General features: G+C 46.6%; 1 pseudogene across 1 annotated transcript in view; it reads right to left on the reverse strand.

Annotated features, from left to right (window-relative positions):
* Window positions 1–1,710: 1,710 nt before the first annotated feature.
* The window catches only part of LOC147438546 (cystathionine beta-lyase, chloroplastic-like), a 56,583-nt pseudogene continuing 37,298 nt past the window's right edge, over window positions 1,711–20,995 (reverse strand). The window contains exons 11-14 of the transcript XR_015184500.1: window positions 3,741–3,848; window positions 3,553–3,655; window positions 2,635–2,741; window positions 1,711–2,560 (exon numbers count right to left, since the gene is read on the reverse strand). The product of XR_015184500.1 is annotated as a cystathionine beta-lyase, chloroplastic-like (transcript). The remainder of the gene's footprint in view (window positions 2,561–2,634; window positions 2,742–3,552; window positions 3,656–3,740; window positions 3,849–20,995) is intronic.

The raw sequence follows: 20,995 nt of genomic DNA on the forward strand, positions 1-20,995 counted from the left end.
AGGTGCAACCAATAGCATCAAAAGAGTTTGGTGTGACCAACTGTTCATTGCTCCTTTTTAACAAAAGAGGGAGAAAATTGTCAACCATCTCTCACACATTGGCCTTAGTATATGTTTTTTTTTTCCCCCCAAATTTGCCCATGGCACGTGGCATTAAATAAAAAATTACATCCAACACTCCACAAATGTTTCCAAAATTCCATGCTTCGCTAAGACCTTATACAGGCCAAAAAATAATAATACTAATAAATTAGTGTAAAACTACGTCCAACCCTCTTGCACTTGAGCTCCTTCATCAACCTATTCTATTCCCAACTAAGGGCAAAGGGCAAGCATTCCTATAGAGGGCTGGGAGAGAAGAGGAAAACTCCATTGTTGAGCTACTTATCTCACCTACATGTAATTTGGCAACATCAAAGAAACCAAATTGCAAACAGAAACAAGGTGAATTTTCACGATGGCTTGATGTCCACGCGTATATTGTGTGCATGGGCGTGCGCATGAAGAGAGAGAGAGAGAGAGAGAGAGAGAGAGAGAGAGAGAGAGAGATCATAAGTTTAATCTATAAGAAGTTTAAATCTTATGATTTTAATAGTGTGGACCAACTTGCAAAATTTATGTCCATAATGAAAGTCAAATAGGTAGACAAACTTGCAAAACTCGTCTTTATAATGAAAGCCAAATAAGTGGATCCTACTACCCTTCAGAACGACCTTTGACCCAAGGGTAGTAAAGCTTAATTTAGCAAGCCAAAAACATTACTGCATTTGTTGCTTCTGTAAACACCAAACTCTACAACCCATTGCACATTTTCTTTTGGCCAACGTTTTTAAGGAAAAACTAGTGAAACAACCTAGATTTGCCTCGAAAATCAAGGTTCAATGGAACTACAACCGGGCTTTCATTTTCAGCCAGGAAATTTACACTACGGACAAGGATATGCGAGCATTGCTATAGTCTCAATGCCAACAAAATAAATTGCTCGTTGTTGGTCCTGTTCATATTAGAAGCCTTATGCATGGGTTCATGAGGTAGCCAAAGAAAGATGACCTTGCTGGGTTTGTGGTTTTTTTAGCATGGAGAATCCTTCTAAACAAAGGATAAGCTACAAGATAGTGTGGCATCTACGGTGTAGATACCAAGGAATTTGGCAATGCCACACTAGACAAAACCAACTCTTTTACAAGTTCACTCCATGTCTCGACAATTTGGAACAATGGAATACTTGCAAGGAACGGCGTTTCTTATCGAAAGGAATGTAGCAGGAGCAAGAGAAACAATGTTTCCAACTTTTTTTGAGGGGTGACAATCTGTCTAGTCTGTCTTCTGCTTTATATCAATTCTATGCGCACAGTTTTCTACGTATGAGGACACTCCACTCCATGTATGTTTTGCTCACTCTCACCCAAGGTTCATGGTACTTGAGAGGGCTTTTAAACACACTTGTTTTGGCAATTTGGGTGGCTTTGTGCCTGTCTAAGTGCGAAAAACTTTGCACACTTAGCTAAGTTTTTAAATCACAGAAACACCATTTCTGGACCATTCCTTGACAAAAACTCCAGTTTTTACATTTGTATCATCTCTACCATTTCCGTTTCTTGTATTTCACCGCCTCACCGGACTGACAAGAGAACAATCCTATGAGAGAGTCACACATTCACCTTTAGTTCTACACTTCTTCACCTTGCAAAACAAACAACATAACTCCAATCTGGCAAGCAATATAGAGTGGTCAAGACGTATGATATGGGTAGAGGATTGGATGTTCCATGTGGATAAGCTGGTGAGCAACCTCTCAAGTTGGTTTTGTGCAATTTTTCCTTTGCACAAGCAACTTTTGCATCACCAGCCATGGAAAAAGGAACACCTAGCGACACCTTCCAATTTTGACACCCCTGCAAGAGTGGTGTGCAGTGTAGGTAGTGTAAATGAAATTATAGAGGAGGGCAAGATGAAGGTGGATGTGTGGTGAACAAGGCTGGAATGCAAATGCAGGTAAGCCCAGGCCAGCAGCGAGCGAGCAAGAACCCAGTGTGATCATGAACAGTAGGCGATCTTTCGCCCTCCCTTAGTACAGTCCAGCAGACCTCCGATTATGTGCGAATTAAACCTTATAAACCCAAGCCAATTCCCTTGGGCTGTATTTATGGTAGACGGCTACCTGACATACAAGCATGAAAGTTGAAAGGATGAACGGTAACAATCTCCTGCAGAACTCAGGTTCCAAGTTCTAGAACTTCTCACAAGGACCCCCTGCTGACCGTAGTGATAAGCGAACCAATAGCTGCATACAATATTGTGCTGAACTTGGTGTATAAAGTACCATATGCACGTGTGTGCTGAGTTTCCTTTCCAATTTCAAGAAGTTTAAAGGCAAATTTTGCCCCTTCAAAGGTAGGTTCTAAACTGTGTGTGTCAAAATTGCTATGCTGAGGATCTAACATCAAACAGCTGGCTACAAAACTGCTGGTCCTTGCTTTCATAATTTTGAGGCATTCGGTGCTGTGGAAAGAGCACGCTCTAAATCTAAAATGAGTTCATCAACATCCTCAATGCCAACCTGACAAATTCAGGGCCAATAAATGTCAAATTATATCAGTACAACTATGAATTGGCAATGGAAGAAGTACTTACCGATAAACGAATCAAATCTTCAGTCAAACCACGGGCTTCTCTCACATCTGCTGGTATGCTTGCATGGGACATAAAGCATGGAAGACTAATCAAAGATTTCACACTACCTGCACACACTCAAGAAGAACTAGTGGGTACCTTATATGAAAAAAGAAAATCCTTTCAAAAGGTCTTCAGACCTCACCTTGAAAGGTCCAAACCCCTTGAGAAAGTTAAAAATATTAGGTTAGGAAAGCTTCTAGCACATAAAAGCATGTGAAGTAGAAGACCAAACGTTTGTGTGAAAAAAGAAAGGTCAGAATTTAATTGTGTGTAAATAGAATGTGTAGTGCTTATCATCTTTTATGAAGTCTACTTTTGTGTGAGAAAGGAAAGGTATGTCATTAGCAAAATACTACACACACTAGCAAGCAAGCTACCTTTTCTCAAACAAACCAAATCAAGGAGTCCCACTGTGTATTAGCCCATAGCCCTTGTGCCGCATTAACAGTCCTTGCATCTCGTTCTTAACTTAGCAAAAATGTGGGACACATACAAGGCTTAAGGAACATCTAGGGTATGCAAAGACCCCCGATGATGTGCGCAAAAGCTTCTATTGGATTGGGCAGAAGGCAGATGCTCTACGCTATGTCGGCCAATGCTTGACATGCCAAAGGATTAAGGCAGAGATAATCAAACTCCCTAGTAAACTTCAGGAGTATGAGAGTATAGTCAAAGTGCACGATTGTTGCACAAATTCCAAATTGGCTAAATGTGGGGCAATGAGAACATGGTGAATGACACGATTTTTGCACAAATCCCAAACTGCAAAATGCAACCTCTGAAAGGTTAAATAAATGGAATAAATTTGCCCCCTCGCCGAAAATATGAACACAAGTTGTTAGCCAAAGCTAATGATATAAAAGGTTGATCACTTACCAAAGCTGACAGTGATGCTAAACAGATTAGTGCTTTCTACTATGTGCTTGGAGACTTCTACAGAGCCCGTTGTAAAGCTTAATACAGAACCTGCCCCCTTGGCCTGCAGAAAAGCAAGCACAGATAAATTCAGCATTCCAAGTCACCCTCTATAGGTATGCTCATGTGTGCAAGAGAGGCCCACCTACCTGTGAAAAATGTAGATCTCTGCCAGGATGGTTCGGTAGCCCAGCATAATTTACTCTCTTCACTCGCTGATGAGAAACCAAAAACTCTGCAATTTTTTGTGCATTACACTGGAGCCAATCATACTCAGGCAAACCATTCAAGAACTTGGACCACAGAGTGTTATTTAAGAGTGTTCTCTCTCTCTCTCTCTCTCTCTCTCTCTCTCTCTCTCTCTCTCTCTCTCTCTCTCTCTCTCTCTCTCTCTCTCTCTCTCTCTGCACTGGCGGCTCTGGCTCATGCCGACACATGGTGGCTCGAGCAAAGGGGTAGTCACATGGTTGTCACAAAAGCCTCGGCGCACTTCATAACGCTATTCAATAAGAATCTCAACCCTAAGCCCGAAATTAAGAGGAAGTTCTCACCCTCACAGAAACGTCTTCTATGCCAATCTTCCGCACCCGCAAAACCTTCTTGTAGTGGCGGCGGCACCAAAGACAGACCCTACCACTCGTCAAGAGGAAAGGATCACAGCCCTAGAGGCCCAAATTCAAGATCTTATCGAGGAGAATGCTCAACTCAAGCGACGATTGTGCAAGCTTGAGGAAACGAAGGAAGTAGAGAGCCAAGCTGTCAAAGTTCAAAAAGCAATCAACGAGGCAACACATAAAAAGATCGCCAACAAAATTCACACAGCCTTAAAAGAAAACCGGCTACAAGAATCCGTTGACCTCAAGGTTCGGATTGGGAGTAAATATCAAGCCATAAGTCGTCTCGTGGATCAACGACACACATAGGAATGTGCCACCTAAGCATTGTATTCTTCCTCTCAAGGACAAAGAAGAGCGGTGGAAGCTACTATGTCTGTCTCGTCTCCTAAAGGGAAAAAAGCTTTGGATCGCTAAAGAATTGACCCCAAATCAACTAAAGACGAAAGCAAGTGAACTCAATAAGATGCACGAAGCTCACAAACAAGGCAAATGGGCAGTCTATCAAGGTGGCAAAGCCGTCATCCAAGAGTTTCAAACTCCCAAACCGGCTCCCCCCTCACCTGACCCCCCTTAGGTTTTATCATTTTTGTTTCATTTACCCTCTTGGTGGACCTCAGTCCTTAACCGATATGTATCTACGCTTCACTTCAAAGCAACCGTTGTAATGTTTTGTTTTTGGTCCCATAGGTCATATCTGACCTCCGTGGACAATAATTCAATCTCTCTCTCTCTCTCTCTCTCTCTCTCTCTCTCTCTCTCTCTCTCTCTCTCTCTCTCTCTCTCTCTCTCTCTCGCCAATACTCTATCTCTATCGCTTCCTTTCCTTTTAACTCAATTTTTAACTCTATCGCCCGTACTCTCTCTCTCTCTCTCTCTCTCTCTCTCTCTCTCTCTCTCTCTCGTCCGTACTCTATCGCTGCCCCTCGCTTGCCATACCTGCTCACGCTCCCACACTCGCCTAGCTACCGCGCCCGCTGCTGGTGTGGGTGCACGCGGCCTCTCAATCATGAGAAAGCTGAATAGCAAGGATGACCCGGTGGAGGATGCCATCCAAAAATGCAAAGAAGAACTGAGCGAGTCCATCTGCAAGATCAACCGCCACCTCTTAGGTACTATTAACGGCCTCGACGCACGTGTGGCAGCACAGGAAATCACGATACGTACACTCGAAGATCGCGTGAAGGCCCAAGATGAGGAAATCGCACTACTCAAGAAAGAGCTTGCAGAGGTGCGATCGCAGAATGTCCTCGAAGAGGGAGAACTTCAACCCTCTGTCATTGAAGAGCTTAACACGATCAAGGAACGAGTACGGGCCATCAAAGAAGGTGGGGAGCAACAAAAAGAAATGACGACCTTGTGGGTAGATGTCATCACAAAGACCCAGCAGAAAGCAAAAAAGGCCGAAAAATGGATCGAGATTGTCAAGAAAGGGAAAGGCAAGGAAATAACTCCCACCCCCACACCAACCATCATCAACCTGACACTCGAAGAGGAGCAAAGGAGACGTGTGCGGGCCTTACACGTAAGGGTATGTGGCCTCAGAGACCAAGATAATGTAGACAAAGAGGTGAAAGAACTCATGACCTTGGTGGGGGTCAACGAGCAGACGCATACAAGGGCTTGGAGAGTGGGCACTAAGAAAAGTGGGAGCAACGGAGAAACCTCGAAGGAAAGGGCACTCATTCTCCGCTTCCCCTCCATGGAAGCGAAGAAAGATTTCTTGAAGAAGAGAGCGACTCTAAAGAAGACGGGCATCTTTCTTGGAGATGACCTCACCCTCTCGCAGATTGCTCATATGCAAGAAGTAATGCCGGAAATAAGAGCCGCAAGGGAAAAGGGGAAGATTGCCTTTTACAAGGATGGAAAGGTGGTGATATTGGAGTGACGCCCTACATGACGGTGCGAGACCTAGGGGACCACACTAAAGATGGCAACTTGGAATTGTAACGGGTCACTCCGCCTTGATGTAGGGGCCTTTGAGGATAGCTTTATGGGGAGAGACATCATTTTCTACTCTGAGACGCATCAAGCACCGGGACAATCCATGCCACAGGTGAGAGGATATAGATGGGAGACAGCCTGCAGACAAGAGACCAGATCGGAGCATCGAGGACGGGGCTCAGGGGGAGTGGCAGTTCTATTCAGGGAGGAACTGCAACCAATGATATATATAGCACGCAAGGATGAACAGGCTAGGTACATGTGGGTGAGGCTCAGGGCAGAGACGGGCAGATACCTCTACATTGCTATTTGTTACTTTCCTCCTAGTACGTCAGTATATGCATCACCTAGAGGACAATCCCCCTTTGCTATTTTGGATAATGACATATGGGAGTTTTCCAAGGATGGGGACATTATCATACTAGGGGATTTCAATGCTAGGACTGCCCACCACCAGACAATATTCTATGATACTTCCGAAGAGATGCTCAAGGAGCTGGACGTCACAGAGATGGGTCTATCCAGACTATCACAAGATGAGGAATACACTGAGTATGGTAGATACTTGATAGATATGGGAACCGCACACAGATTGGCCATTGTGAATGGCCTACAAAGATTTTCGACAGCTGGAGATCATGGTGCGAGCACAATGGATTATGTTATGGCCCAGTCAGGTCTCATCCCATTCTTTCAGGATTTCATGGTGGGCACTAGGCCAGTTGGAATAGCAGTTGATCATGCTATTGTGTCTTTCACCCTGACCTTTCAGTTCAGCACAGCTTCATTAGGTGGGGTCCCCATACACACTCGGTATACCTTCATGAGGGAGACGGGTTCTGTGTATATGGATGAGATATACAGGCAGCTATGCACCCAGGATCCGGGACGGCCACTAGATGAACTCACTCAGATTTTGACAGAGACGCTCCATGATGCAGCATCAGAGGCATACCCCCACATCTAGCCCACACGGAGACGATCTGGGAGCATGCCCCAGAACAGTTGGTATGATGAGGAGTGCAAAGAGACGAGGATCAAACTACAGAGGGAAGTGCTCACGGGTATTACCACACATCGACAGTCACAGATTATCTTTCGCCGCCTAGTGCGACAAAAGAAAAGGGCCTATCTATCTCACCTAGAGCGGGATCTGTATCAGTTATTTATAAGTCAGGACTCACGCGAAGCATGGAGGCTATTCCACGAGCATTCACCACCACCCGCGGTCACCTCCACTGAGACATGGGGGGAATATGCCACATCTCTCTACACAGCATCAAGGCAACCACCTCTGCCGGACCCACTAGAGACATGCCTAGAGACATGTTCTTTCTTTACTGGGGAGAGGGTAAGGAAAGCCATTGACAGGATGAAGACAAGGAGAGCGCATGATCATGATGGTCTGCTAGCAGAGCACTTCATCCATGCCAAGGATATGCTTGCAGAGCTCCTGGCTATGATGTTTAATTGAGCCATGTATGAAGGCTTCCCGGAGACCTGGAGTATGTCTACGATTGTGCCTATTTTCAAGTCACGAGATCCCATGATTCCCGCGAATTATCGCACCATCATGGTTGGCCACACATTAGCTAGGTTGTATGCATCCGTCCTTGAGCAGGAGCTGAGTAGATGGGCAGAGCGAGAGGGAATAAGAGCACCAGGGCAAGCAAGTTTCAGGAGAGGTTTCTCCACTCTTGACCAGATTCTAACACTCAGAGCTATTATTGAGGAGGGTAGACACCATGGCAAGAGAATCTATTGTAGCTTTGTGGATTTCCGCAAAGCTTTTGACACAGTGCTGAGAGCCAGACTTATACACGGACTACAGGACATGGGTGTGCCTACAGAGCTGATATGGGGTATTCTGGCTCTATACAGGACAGTGATGGGACGGGTACGCACCAATGAGGGAATGTCTGACATGGTCCACTCCACTATCGGAGTAAAGCAGGGATGCCCACTATCCCCGACTCTTTTTGGGATGTATGTGGATGAGTTTTCAGACTATGTAGAGCGGCAGGGAGACAGGGGGGCTCAGCTAGCAGGGACATGGATTCCACTGTTACTATATGTTGATGATATTGTGCTGATTTTAGACTCCCCAGGGGGGATTCAGCGTCATTTGGATGCTCTGCATACATTTGCTCGTGACAGTGGATTGTCGGTCAATCTGGGAAAAACCAAGGTTATGGTGTTCAACACCACACCACAGTGGGTCAGGAGGTCGGCACCCACATTTATGTATGGCCAGGAGACTGTGGAGTACACAGATGCATATACCTATCTTGGGGTAGTATTCAGTGGACCGGTGTTTTCACTAAGGAGAGCATCAGAGACTAGACTGACGACAGCATATGCAGCTTTGGGAGGACTAGAGAGGATGTGTTCGCAGGTTCAGTTTCAGGAACCGCGAACAAAGCTATGGCTCTTTGACACTCTAGTGACTCCAGCTATGCTCTATGGAGTTCAGGTATGGGGACCCTCAGTAGACCACCATGGGAGATCTGGTAATACAGATAGATGGAGATGTATGGAGAGGCCTCTGGTCTCTATGATCGCTCGGATGATCCAGGCTAAGGCCTCAATACCACATGAGATTATCCGAGCCGAGCTAGCTGCCCCCCCCCCCCCCCCCCTCGTGGTGGAGGCACTGACGAGATCGGTGTCCTTTATGCACGGTTTATGGGATCTCCCCAGAGACAGATACGCTCGGCTTGCCCTAGAGTCATCTCGACAACTAGCTCTACAAAGCGATACAGCATGTTGGTATGGACAGATGGCATCATGGTTCCAGTCGCATGGTCTCAATATGGATAGATTACCTCCGCTTCAATACTCCTTGGATGCACCCTCCTTGTCTCTCACACGGACAGAGATCACCAGGCTCGTACGTCATGATCTGATTCAACTAAATACCAGGAGCACATGGATACAACCGACACAGGAGTTGGGCACGAAGATGGCCTTCTACAGAGAGCATCTTCTCCAACTAACGGAGGACGGATTTGTGACTAGGCCACCATACATGGATACACACTTATCTCATGGAATAAGATGCGCTATTGGACAGATACGCACATCCTCACATCAGCTCCAGATCGAGACTGGCCGATTCCGAGGGGTGCCGGCAGGAGCCGGGATATGTCACCTATGTAACTTAGAGCCAGAGACAGAACTGCACTACACATGCCACTGCCCGGCATACTATGAGATATGCGGACGCTTCCACTGCTTGTTTAGAGAAGGGTTTGGACCTTTTTCTAGAGTCATGAGATACAAGGATCAGAAGTGTCTCGGATTGTTCCTGCTAGAGCTGCGCAGACTTAGGGAGAGCTTGCTGAGGACATCAAGGGAAAGACAGTCTCAGAGACGAATCACAGAGTTCTTTACACCAGACACAGGAGAGCAAACGGAGCAATCATTACAGCCTACTCATACTAGAGGTACACTGCTTGACAGAGCCACTGAACTTGGCAGATCCAGACATCCACGACCTCGGGGGGTCTCCCACTACCAACGAAGGTTGCAACAGAAGATACAGATCACTCTAGCTCGACATGCAAGACGCCCAACCAGAGTTCTGACCATGGAGGAAGTCGATGAGATCCGACAGCAACCGATGAGAGATTTCATCCGAACCCACAAAAACCCCCCTCCCCCTGGTAATTTCCGTACTCATACATGGTATCAGATTCACCAATTGTAACTTTTTGGTCTCATAGGTCATTTTGGCCTTTTGAAGACGTTAATATAACATTTCATTTCATTTCATCTCTCTCTCTCTCTCTCTCTCTCTCTCTCTCTCTCTCTCTCTCTCTCTCTCTCTCTCTCTCTCTCTCTCTCTCTCTCTCTCAGAGCTGGAGATTGAGACTGGTAGATTCAGAGGGATACCAGCAGACAACAGGATATGTTGCTTATGCCAGGTAGAGCCAGAGACAGAGATACATTACATATGTCATTGCACAGTGTACTATGAGATTCGGGGCCGTTTCCACTGCTTATTCAGAGAGGGTTTCGGTCCTTTCTCTAGGGTCATGAGTTATGAGGATCAGAGATGTCTTGGGCTATATCTACTTGAGTTACACAGATATAGAGACACTATACTAGGGAGAGCTAGAGAGAGATAGTCCCAGAGACGGATTATAGATTTCTTTTCACTAGATATGGGACAGCCAGAGGAGCAGCCATCACTGCAGAGCTTGGCCCACACTCATTCGACCACTACCGGCACTCTCATCGACCGAGCACTGGAGCTACGGAAATCCACACGGCCACGATTGAGGAGAGGGGCTACACAACATCGACGGAGACTACAACAGAGGATTCGAGCCATACGCTCTCGACATCCAGAGTGCATATGAGGATGGATTCTAGTAGGAGTAGTATTTTGTTCTAGTCTTTTTGTACGCAGACATGGTATCAGATTCACAATTTTGTAACAGTTTGGTTTCACAGGTCATTTTGGCCTTTTGAAGACGTTAATATAACATTTCATTTCATGTGTGTGTGTGCGCGCGTGCACGCATGCAACGGGACGCAGGTTCTCTCTCAGCAGTAGCGCACAGGTCTCTCTCCCTCTACAGCGGGACGCAAGTTCTCTCTCAGGCAGGGGTTTGCGTGGTAGCAGGGACACAGCCTTCGCGGCAGCAGAGGCAGAGGGCCTGTGACATACCTGCTTGCGTAAGTCTCTCTCTCCCTCTGCAACGGGACGCAGGTTCTCTCTCAACAGCAGCGCGCAGGTCTCTCTCCCTCTACAACGGGACGCAGGTTCTCTCTCAAGCAGGGGTTTGCGTGGCAGCAGGGACACAGCCTTCGCGGCAGCAGAGACAGAGGACCTGTGACATACCTGCTTGCGCAAGTCTCTCTCTCTCTCCCTCTGCAACGGGACGAGCTGTCTGAAACAGGCTGGTGCAGTCACTTGCACGCAGGTAGAGAATGCACAGGGCTGATGTGCCGCAAGGCTGCAGGCTCTCGCAGAGGAGCTGATTCGCACGCAGGCAGAAGACACACGCAAGGCAGAACTGACCTCTCTCTCTCTCTCTCTCTCTCTCTCTCTCTCTCTCTCATGGCAGGCTGCTGGACACGCAAGGCTGGGTTCCTGAGCGCACAGGGGCTGTTGAACGCGCAAGGCTATGGAAACGCAGGGGGAGCAGGTCACGCAGGTACACCCTCTCTCTCTAACTCTCTCTCTCTCTCTCTGTGCAGACACGCTGTAACAGTAGCAATCATAGTAGCGCACAGGTGCAGACACAACAGTACGCGTAGGCGGGCAGCTTACAACAGTGCAGTGTGAGGGTTTGGGCGCTGTCGAAGGCGGCACACAGCAGCAGACTTGCTGGTTTGCGCAGACCCTCCCCCACCATCAGTACTCACCAGTGTTACTAAACACAGGCAAAACTGAGGGCCTGCGTAACAGGGGCCGTTACGATGGAGGTCATGAGCGCTTCACCAGTTTGCAAGTCCCGTACGAAGGCGATCTTCATGCTTACAAACAAGCCAATAACACAAGTGGAAAGGGAGATGAAGGAATAGAAAGCAGAGATGGAAGGGTGGGGGAAGGAGAAGGCCAACCTTCTTTAAATGTTCCTCAACGAAGGCACGCAATAGGAGGAGGAGAAAGAGGACCTGCACGTAGAGATACAAGCACTTAAGGCGGATTCACAAGTACTCAAAGAAGAGGTCTCAGCCCTCAAGCGAGAACTTGCTGATAGAGCAAGCAATGGACTAGAGGAAGGTGAATTCCAGCCCTCGGTGATAGAGGAAATCAAGGTCATCAAGGAACAAGTACTTATGATCAAAGAGGAAGAGAAACAGAATGGGGCAAAGACGTCTTCATGGGTAGATGTAATCACGAAGACACAGAAGAAGGCGAATGAGGCCGAGAAATGGATAGAAGTCGCTAAGAAAGGGAAAGGGAAAGAAACCACATCTATCCCCACTCCTACAATCATCAACATGACTTTAAAAGAAGAGCAGCGAAGGAAGACTAGAGGTTTGCACATACGAATAACGGTCTAAAAGACCGAGATAATGTGGAAGGGGAAGTCAAAGAACTTCTCCACATGATGGGTAGTGAGGCTACTCATACAAAGGCATGGAGGGTAGGGAAGAAGAGACAAGGAAATGGGGAGACTTCAAAAGAAAGAGCTCTAATCAAGCGCTTCCCATCCATGGAGGCAAAGAAGGACTTCTTGAAGAAGCGTCCTACACTAAAGAAAACAGGCATATTCCTTGGAGATGACCTCACACTCACACAGCTTGCTCATATGAAAGAAGTTATGCCCGAGATAATGACAGCTCGAGAGAAGGGGAAAAGTGGCCTTCTACATGGATGGACGAGTGGTTATTCTAGAGAAGCGTCCAACATGACGGTGCGAGACCTATGGGACCACACTCAAAGTGGCTACATAGAATTGTAATGGATCTTTGCACCTTGATGTAGGGGCCTTTGAGGATAGTTTCACAGGGAGACATCATTTTCTACTCTGAGACGCATCAGGCCCCAAGGCAGTCCATGCCCCATGTGAGCGGATACAGATGGGAGACAACTTGTAGACAAGAGACTCGATCAGAGCGCAAAGGACGAGGTTCAGGAGGAGTGGCAATCTTATTCAGGGAGGAGCTACAGTTTCTGATACATATAGCTTGTAGGGATGAGCATGTTAGGTACATGTGGGTGAGACTGAAGGCAGAGACAGGCAGATATCTCTACATCGCTATTTGCTATTTCCCTCCTAGTACGTCAGTTTATGCATCACCTAGAGGACAGTCCCCCTTCTCTATTTTAGATGATGATATATGGGAGTTTTCCAGAGATGGCGACATTATTATCTTGGGGGATTTCAATGCTAGGACTGCCCATCACCAGACAGTATTCTATGATACCTCAGAGAAGTTGATGCGAGAGCTTGATATTACAAAAATGGGCCTGCCTAGATTATCACAGGACGAGGAGCACACTGAGTATGGCAGATACTTGACTGATATGGGGATTGCACATGGATTGGCCATTTTGAATGGCCTACAGAGATTCCCTGCAACAACTGGTGGTTTTACATGCTTTCCACACCAGCATGGCGCTAGTACAGTGGATTATGTTATGGCTCCGCCACAACTCGTTCCTTCCTTTCAGGATTTCGTGGTGGGAACTAGGCCGGTTGGGATAGCAGTCGATCATGCTATCTTATCTTTCACACTATCGTTCTAGTTCAGCACAGCTCCATTGGGAGAGGCCTCCACACATACTCGGTATACCTTCACGAGGGAGACGGATCACGTGTACACTGATGAGATGTAAAGGAAGCTATGCACTCAGGAACCAAGACGACCACAGTCCACTAGATGAGCTCACCCAGATTCTCACAGAGACACTACATGATGCAGCCTCAGAGGCATATCCCCACAGCCAGCCTACACGCAAACGATCTAGGAGCATGCCTCAGAACAGTTGGTATGATGAGGAGTGTAGAGAGATGAGGATCAGTTCACATAGAGAGGTGCTCATGGGTACTACTACACATAGACAGTCACGGATTATCTTCCGCCGCCTACTGCGACGAAAAAAGAGGGCTTACCTATCTCAATTAGAGCGTGATCTGTATCAGTTGTTTATGAGTCAGGACTCTAGTGGCTTGGAGGCTTTTCAATGAGTACTCTCCACCGCCAGCCATCACTTCCACAGAGACATGGGGAGAATATGCTACATCTCTCTACACAGCATCGAGGCAGCCACCTTTGCCTGACCCTCCAGAGGCATGCCTAGAAACATGTACTTTCTTTACTGCTGAGAGGGTAAGGAAAGCCATGGACAAGATGAAGACAGGAAGAGCACAGGATCACGATGGTCTGGTAGCAGAGCACTTTATCCATGCCAGAGATATGCTTGCAAAGCCTCTTGCTATGATGTTTAATAGAGCCATGTATGAGGGTTTCCCTAAGACTTGGAGTATGCCCACTATTGTGCCTATCTTCAAGTCGGGAGATCCTATGCTTCCCAAGAATTACCAAACCATCATGGTTGGTCACACTCTGGCTAGGCTATATGCATCAATTCTTGAGCATGAGCTGAGTGGATGGGGAGAGAGAGAGAGAGAGAGAGAGAGAGAGAGAGAGAGAGAGAGAGAGGGCATATGGGCAGCAGGACAGGTAGGGTTCAAGAGAGGTTTCTCCACTCTTGACCAGATTTTGATGCTCAAGAGTCATTATTGAGGAGGGTAGACACCATGGCAGGAGGATATATTGTGGCTTTGTGGATTTCCGCAAAGCCTTTGATACTGTGCCACGAGCCAGGCTCATATGCACATTGCAAGAGATGGGGGTGTCCACAGAGCTGATCTGGGGGATCTTAGCTTTATACAGGACAGTGGTAGGACAGGTACGAACTACTCAGGGCATGTCCGACATGGTTCACTCCACCATTGGGGTGAAGCAAGGTTGTCCCCTATCTCCGACTCTCTTTGGGATATATGTAGATGAGTTTTTAGATTATGTACATACAGGGGGTGATAAGCGGTGCCCAACTTGCAGGGACATGGATTCCGTTGCTATTATATGCTGATGATATTGTGCTGATCTCCGATTCTCCAGAGGGGATGCAGCGTCATTTGGATGCATTGCATGGATTTGCACGGGACAGTGGATTGTTTGTGAACCTTGGTAAGACCAAGGTAATGGTGTTTAACACCATGGCGCAGTGGGTAAGGAGGTCCGCCCCCACTTTTACATATGGTCGAGAGACTATGGAGTATGCAGATACATACACTTATCTTGGGGCGGTTTTCAGTGGTCTAGTATTTTCCTTGAGGCGTGCAACAAATACGCGATTGACCAGAGCCTATGCAGCATTGGGGAGACTTGAGATGATATGTTCGCAGGTTCAGTTCCAGGAACCTCGGACAAAGCTTTGGCTTTTTGACACTTTGGTCACTTCGGCCATGCTGTACGGAGTGGAGATATGGGGCCCCTCAGTTGATCATCATAGCAAAGCTCGCAAGATTGATGGATGGAGATGTATGGAGAAGCCCTTGGTGTCTATGATTTCTCGGATGATTAGGGCCAAGGCCTCAGTAACACATGACATTGTTAGGGCGGAGCTCCTGCTCCTCCATTGGTAGTGGAGGCACTCACTCGATCAGTTTCATTTATGCATAGCACTTGGGCTCTCCCTAGAGACGGATATGCTCGATTAGCACTAGAGTCTTCACGACAGCTGGCATTGCAGGGAGATAGATCATGTTGGTATGCAGAGATGGCATCTTGGTTTCAGTTACATGGCTTTAGTATGGATCGGCTACCCCCATTTGAGTACTCTCTCGATGCACCCTCCATCTCCCTCACTAGGGCAGAGATTACCAAGCTCATCAGACAGGACTTGATTCAACCATGGTTACCCGGAACGCGGAACGGGAACGGCGACGGGATCCTCGCGGAACGGGGGAACGGCTAGGGATCCGGAACGGGAACGGCACGGAACGGGAGGTTAAAAAACACCCAAATAGTGCATTTTTTAGCTCCTTGTGTTTAAATACAAGGAGTATTAGAGTGCTTTGACTCTAATACTCACAAAAAACTCGTTTTGAAGACCATTCAACCTTGCTATGACTAGATGAAGATGAGAGAGAGAGAGAGAGCTTGAGAGAGTGAGAGGGAGAGACTCGAGAGAGTGAGAGGGAGAGGGAGAGATTTGAGAGAGTGGGAGGGAGAGGAAGAGAGCTTGAAGGCTTGAAGCCTTGAGCCTTGAGAGAGTGAGTCTTGAGAGGGAGAGATCTTGAGAGTGTGAGAGGGAGAGAGCTTGACCCTTGAGGATTAGCTTGTGGAGAGAAAGGGGGAGGGGGGTGCATTTTGTGAGTCCTTGAGGCCTTGCACACTTCAAAAAGAAGCCCAAACATTTACTTCAATTTTTCCAATTTTTGCCAAATTTGTTTGTAGCCGTTGGCCGTTCCAGGGGCATTCCGGAACATTCCGGGGGAGTTCCGGAACGTTCCGGAACGGCCATTCCGGTTTGCACTGGCCACCTGGAACGTCAGACGTTCCGGGACGTTTCGGAACGTTCGGGAAGGGAACTGCCCCCCGGAACACAGGAACGGGGGCTAGGGGGCGTTCCCCAGTAACTCTGGATTCAACTGGGTACGAAGAGGACATGGATATAACCTACACATGAGCTAGGTACGAAGATGACTTTCTATAGAGAGCATCTTCTCCAACTCACGGAGGATGGTTTTGTGATCAGACCAGGATACATGGACACTGATCTATCCCACGGGATACGATGTACTATTGGTTAGATACGCACATCCTCACATCAGCTAGAGATCGATACAGGCAGATTTAGAGGAGTACCCGATGAGTCCAGGATTTGTCAGGTGTGTCAGATAGAGCCAGAGACAGAGCTACATTACATATGTCACTACCCAGTATACTATGAGATACGAGGCAGCTTTCACTGTCTATTCAGAGAGGGTTTTGGGCCACTTTCTAGAGTCATGAGGTACCAGGATCAAAGATGCCTCGGATTATACTTACTGGAGATTCGCAAACACAGAGAGGACCTCTTGAAGAGGGGCACAATGAGAGAGATCTAGCAACATCAGAAGATTACAGATTTCTTTTAGTCACAGACAAAGGAGTCCGAGCAGCCCCAACAACATAACAACACAAGAGGCACCATAGGCATACTGCTTCATCCGGCGATAAAGTTGGGGCGGTCCCGTCGCCCACGGATGAGGGGGCCCCCTCAACATCGACACAAACTGCGACAGAGGATCCATACCATACTGACGCGACATAGGAGCCGTCCCGATAGAGTGCCTACCTTGGAGGATATTGAATCTCTATAGCCTTTTGGATACTGATGTATATGTATATGAGCATAACAAGGAACTCGTAATGTCCACACTCGGTCTTAAAGACGGTCTTGTAGATATCTCGCTTTGCAATTCTTACTTGGTGCCAGTGGTAGCCACTCTTCCAATCGATCTTCGAAAACACAATAGCCCCATTGATACGCTCCAAAATGTACTCGATGCAAGGCATATGTCACAAACTGCTGACAAGCCGCTGAAGAGCTGAGCAAACCTGCCAAGGGGCCTAAACCCTAAAGAAGAAGTCTTACCAACTTACAGATCCTCACCAAGTGGACCAACTAATCAAACAATTACTACCAACTTATGGGACCCCGTCCAATGGGGCCCAGTACCACGTGGACTGCTGATATGGCACCCTAAACGGATTCTCCACGTTTTGCGCTCACTGTTGGTGGCGTGGCAACATATGTACGGACTCTGCGTTTTACGTTAACAGTTACCACATGGAGTACGGACAGCCTTCTAGCACTAGCTTTTGGGAATCTAGTAGCTTTTAGACAGATGCTTCTCATGTACTGCTTTCCAAGGCCAAGGACCTTTAAATAACGTCAACAAGGGCCATGTGTGTGTGTATCCGGGGGCACTGCCACGTCACAGGTTTGTGACATATCCCCCTCTTGAAAGAATTGTAATCGCCCTCGATTACGCCTGCAAAACAGACAAAGGCCATAAAATGTCTTAGTAGACATTGACTGTTAGGACCAACGCACTAGACACAACACATCTAGCACATGTACCAATCGACAATCACATCACTTGACAAATCACATTCAAATTCATTCCAAATCTCTGACCATGATTAATCGGGAACGTATTTAGTAATTGCATCTAGATCCAGTCGAGACCTCACAGATGCCCGATTAACTAATCCATATTGCGATCATGTCTTATGCCATGGCCTCAATTCTCTAGCACGTTTCCCCACGGAAGTGCAGAGCATGGAAGTAAAGGCTTATACTCAATTAAAGCAATATAAAAAAAGTACCGAAAAGGGCGCCAGGGTTAGTGCTCTCTTGGGGTGGAACTCCACCACTCTCCGTCTCGTGTGTTGTGCATCTCTTTCAGTTCAGTGTTGTTCAGTCTATTCTTTTCTGTAACATTCTTTCACGACATTCGCAGCAGAATCTCTCGATGCTGCAAGGTTTCCACCAGTTGCTGAATTACATGTCAGCCCCTCTGATGCCGCAAATGGTACCTCCTCCTCTGGCACCAAAAAGTATAAGCTTCTTACCGGAAACCTTCCCAGCTGTCTGTTCCCATTGAGGGAGTCTTCAGGAATTTGGTGCAACCATCTCCAGTGTAACCGCATTTTGTCATCGGCATTGCCACCACCTCCCCCACCACTACCGCCACCAAGCTACAATGGTTGGAGCCCGTATGGATATCCTTACTATCCGTACTCGGGGTATGCGCCGAACCAACCAAAGAATTTCAAAGATGATGACACAACAATCAAATTTTTCACCTTTTTTGGGATGAAGGATCGGAAGGAAGCATTGCAATGCCTACAACAATTCGACAATATCTATGTTTTGGGGAACTATACAGAGAAATCCAAGATTTCTCGAGCAACAATATTTCTTAAAGATAATGCTATGTAGTGATGAAGTTCAATCGCAACACAACCGCTTGCTCCAAGGACATGACATGCTTTCAAGACAATTTTTACACGTAGTTATGTCGCGTGACACATCCAACCCTATGTGTCCGTGGAGCATGACCAAGGTTCAGTTCAGTCAAGTCAGTCTGGAATAGGAAGTGATCTCGCACTTTTGTAAGTCTGTTCGCAGACCGTGCATGTCCAGACACTTAGATTAGATGCATATCCTCTAGTTGCACACAGCATGATCATCACATTTCCATAAGAACCCATCAAGAGCATTTTTACAATGCATAGACCTATTTTCCCTATTTTTGATATTTTTCACTTAATATTTTTAAGTGACTTTTGTTGGAAACTGGCTAGGGCAAATTGCCTAAGTTAATAGATAAGGAAACCCTACCACTAGCATTTCTGGCAGGAGGAGGCAAGAGAGCAACAGGCACCCAATGCAGCAGGCCCTCTGGAGCACCTTCTCAAGTAAGATTCCCCCATGGAACCCCCAGCACTCTAGAATTTTGAAGGCCATCACTTCAACGTTTTCGAGAATATCAAGTTTTATGATTTTGCTAATCATAAAACCCTAGACGCCAGGAATGCTATAGGAGGAAACGAGCAGGAAACAAAGCAAGAGAGAACCTGATGCCCAGGATAAAAGATAAAACTCACTATTTGATGCTTGTAAAAGCAGAGGATTGTGTAAAAGATCACATATCAGGAAGATTCTCAAAAGATCGAAAAGAAAGAATGCAAGAGAAATTAAAACAGGAACGAAAAGCTAAAACAGAAACAAAATCACAAAAATCTCAAAGATCAAAAAAAGAAACAACAAAAGACCAAGAGTGGACCAAACTGGAGCGTAAACAGAAATACCAAGAACTGAAACGGTCTTTAAGAGAGATATGGACTACTGAAGAAGATAGTGATGGTAAAGGAGAGTCAGAAAAAGCGAACATGAATGTACCATCACACTATCGGAAATTCACTATCCAGGACAAAAAAATCATCATGACACCACCAATCAGGGAAAGAACCAACCAAGAATCTTACGATGGGCCAGAAAATGCAAAAATGATAGACCTTGCAGAACCAGGTGAAAAGCCTCAGCCGGTCAAAGCCAGCGTTTTTAGCCCCATAAACCTGGCGTTTTTCAGCCTCTCAAGACCAGCGTTTCCAGCATTAGTACCAGCAGCTTAGCAATCTTGCTACCCAGCATATTGTTGGCGTTTCCAAGCAACCTCAGCCCAACTTTTCTGTGTACTGCAAATCCCCTGGCGATTGCAGATGCAGCCTCAATATTCAGCCCTCAAGAAGTCTGGCGATTTGCCTTGTTGCAGTACCTTGCCGATCGTCAATATCCGAAGTTCCCTAGATCTCCAGCGTTTAGCATAGCCTTTTCAGATCTGCCATCAATCTCAGATTTCAGCCCAATAGCCAGCGTTTTCAAAGACAGCAAGACAACGGTTTTGTAGACAGCAAGACAGCGTTTTCAGCAAGGCATCAAATCAAGTACACGGGACAGCCCCAACTTGGCGCAGCAGGAACCAATTCATAGCTTTCAGTTTTCAGCCTTAGCATCGCCGTAGCATCACCTAGATTTGCACCAGCATCTTGTACCAGATTGTGCAATCAATAGAATAGACTTCTCTCACCATCGAGAGAAGGGCCTTCGGAGGAGGGTTTGACAACTTCCTGGTGTCGTATTCTTCTCTCTCTATCTCTCAGTCTCAACACCTTCATGCACAGTGTTTATTCACTTGTTTGTGATCACTTGCACTCTCTCATTAAAGGAACGGAAGGCTCTCCCTTCCGTAAGTAAAAGGAACCTTGAGCACGATCGGATCACTCATCTTGAGAAAGAACATCATTCATTTCCGCTGCACCTTACAAGTTAAATGACTTCTTTCTTTGAAGTCCACATCTTGTCAGAATGGGGAACTTGAAAATGCTTGCCATAGAGACCATGGACGACTATAACCAACGATTTCTCAACGTCTATCTTTCCGTGTCTTTCTTCAAGTTCATTTTGTTGGAGGACGAGTGCAAGCGATACACCATTGGATTGTCATAACCATTTCAGGAGTATTGTTTGTCCAAGCAAGTATCCACCATGCAAGAGCTTATGCCTTATGGACCATGCAACATTCTACAATTGGCTACAAACTGATGAAAGAAAAGTTGGGAGTTTACAACTAAAGCAACTCCAATCAATAACCAAAACTCCCAGCAACAACGAACAAATCCTCGGGAGTCTCGTAAAACTCGCCCTTAAAGGCCTCGTCTGACAAAGCGTCAATGAGAAACCCTTTACAAGAAGGCCGATGCTTCGAATGTTTTCAAACAGGGCATAGGTTCAATACATGTCTTCAAAGAGCCTTGAC

The sequence above is a fragment of the Adiantum capillus-veneris genome, chromosome 16 (assembly GCF_014529385.1).
Source record: "Adiantum capillus-veneris isolate H3 chromosome 16, ASM1452938v2, whole genome shotgun sequence".
Lineage (NCBI taxonomy): Eukaryota > Viridiplantae > Streptophyta > Polypodiopsida > Polypodiales > Pteridaceae > Adiantum > Adiantum capillus-veneris.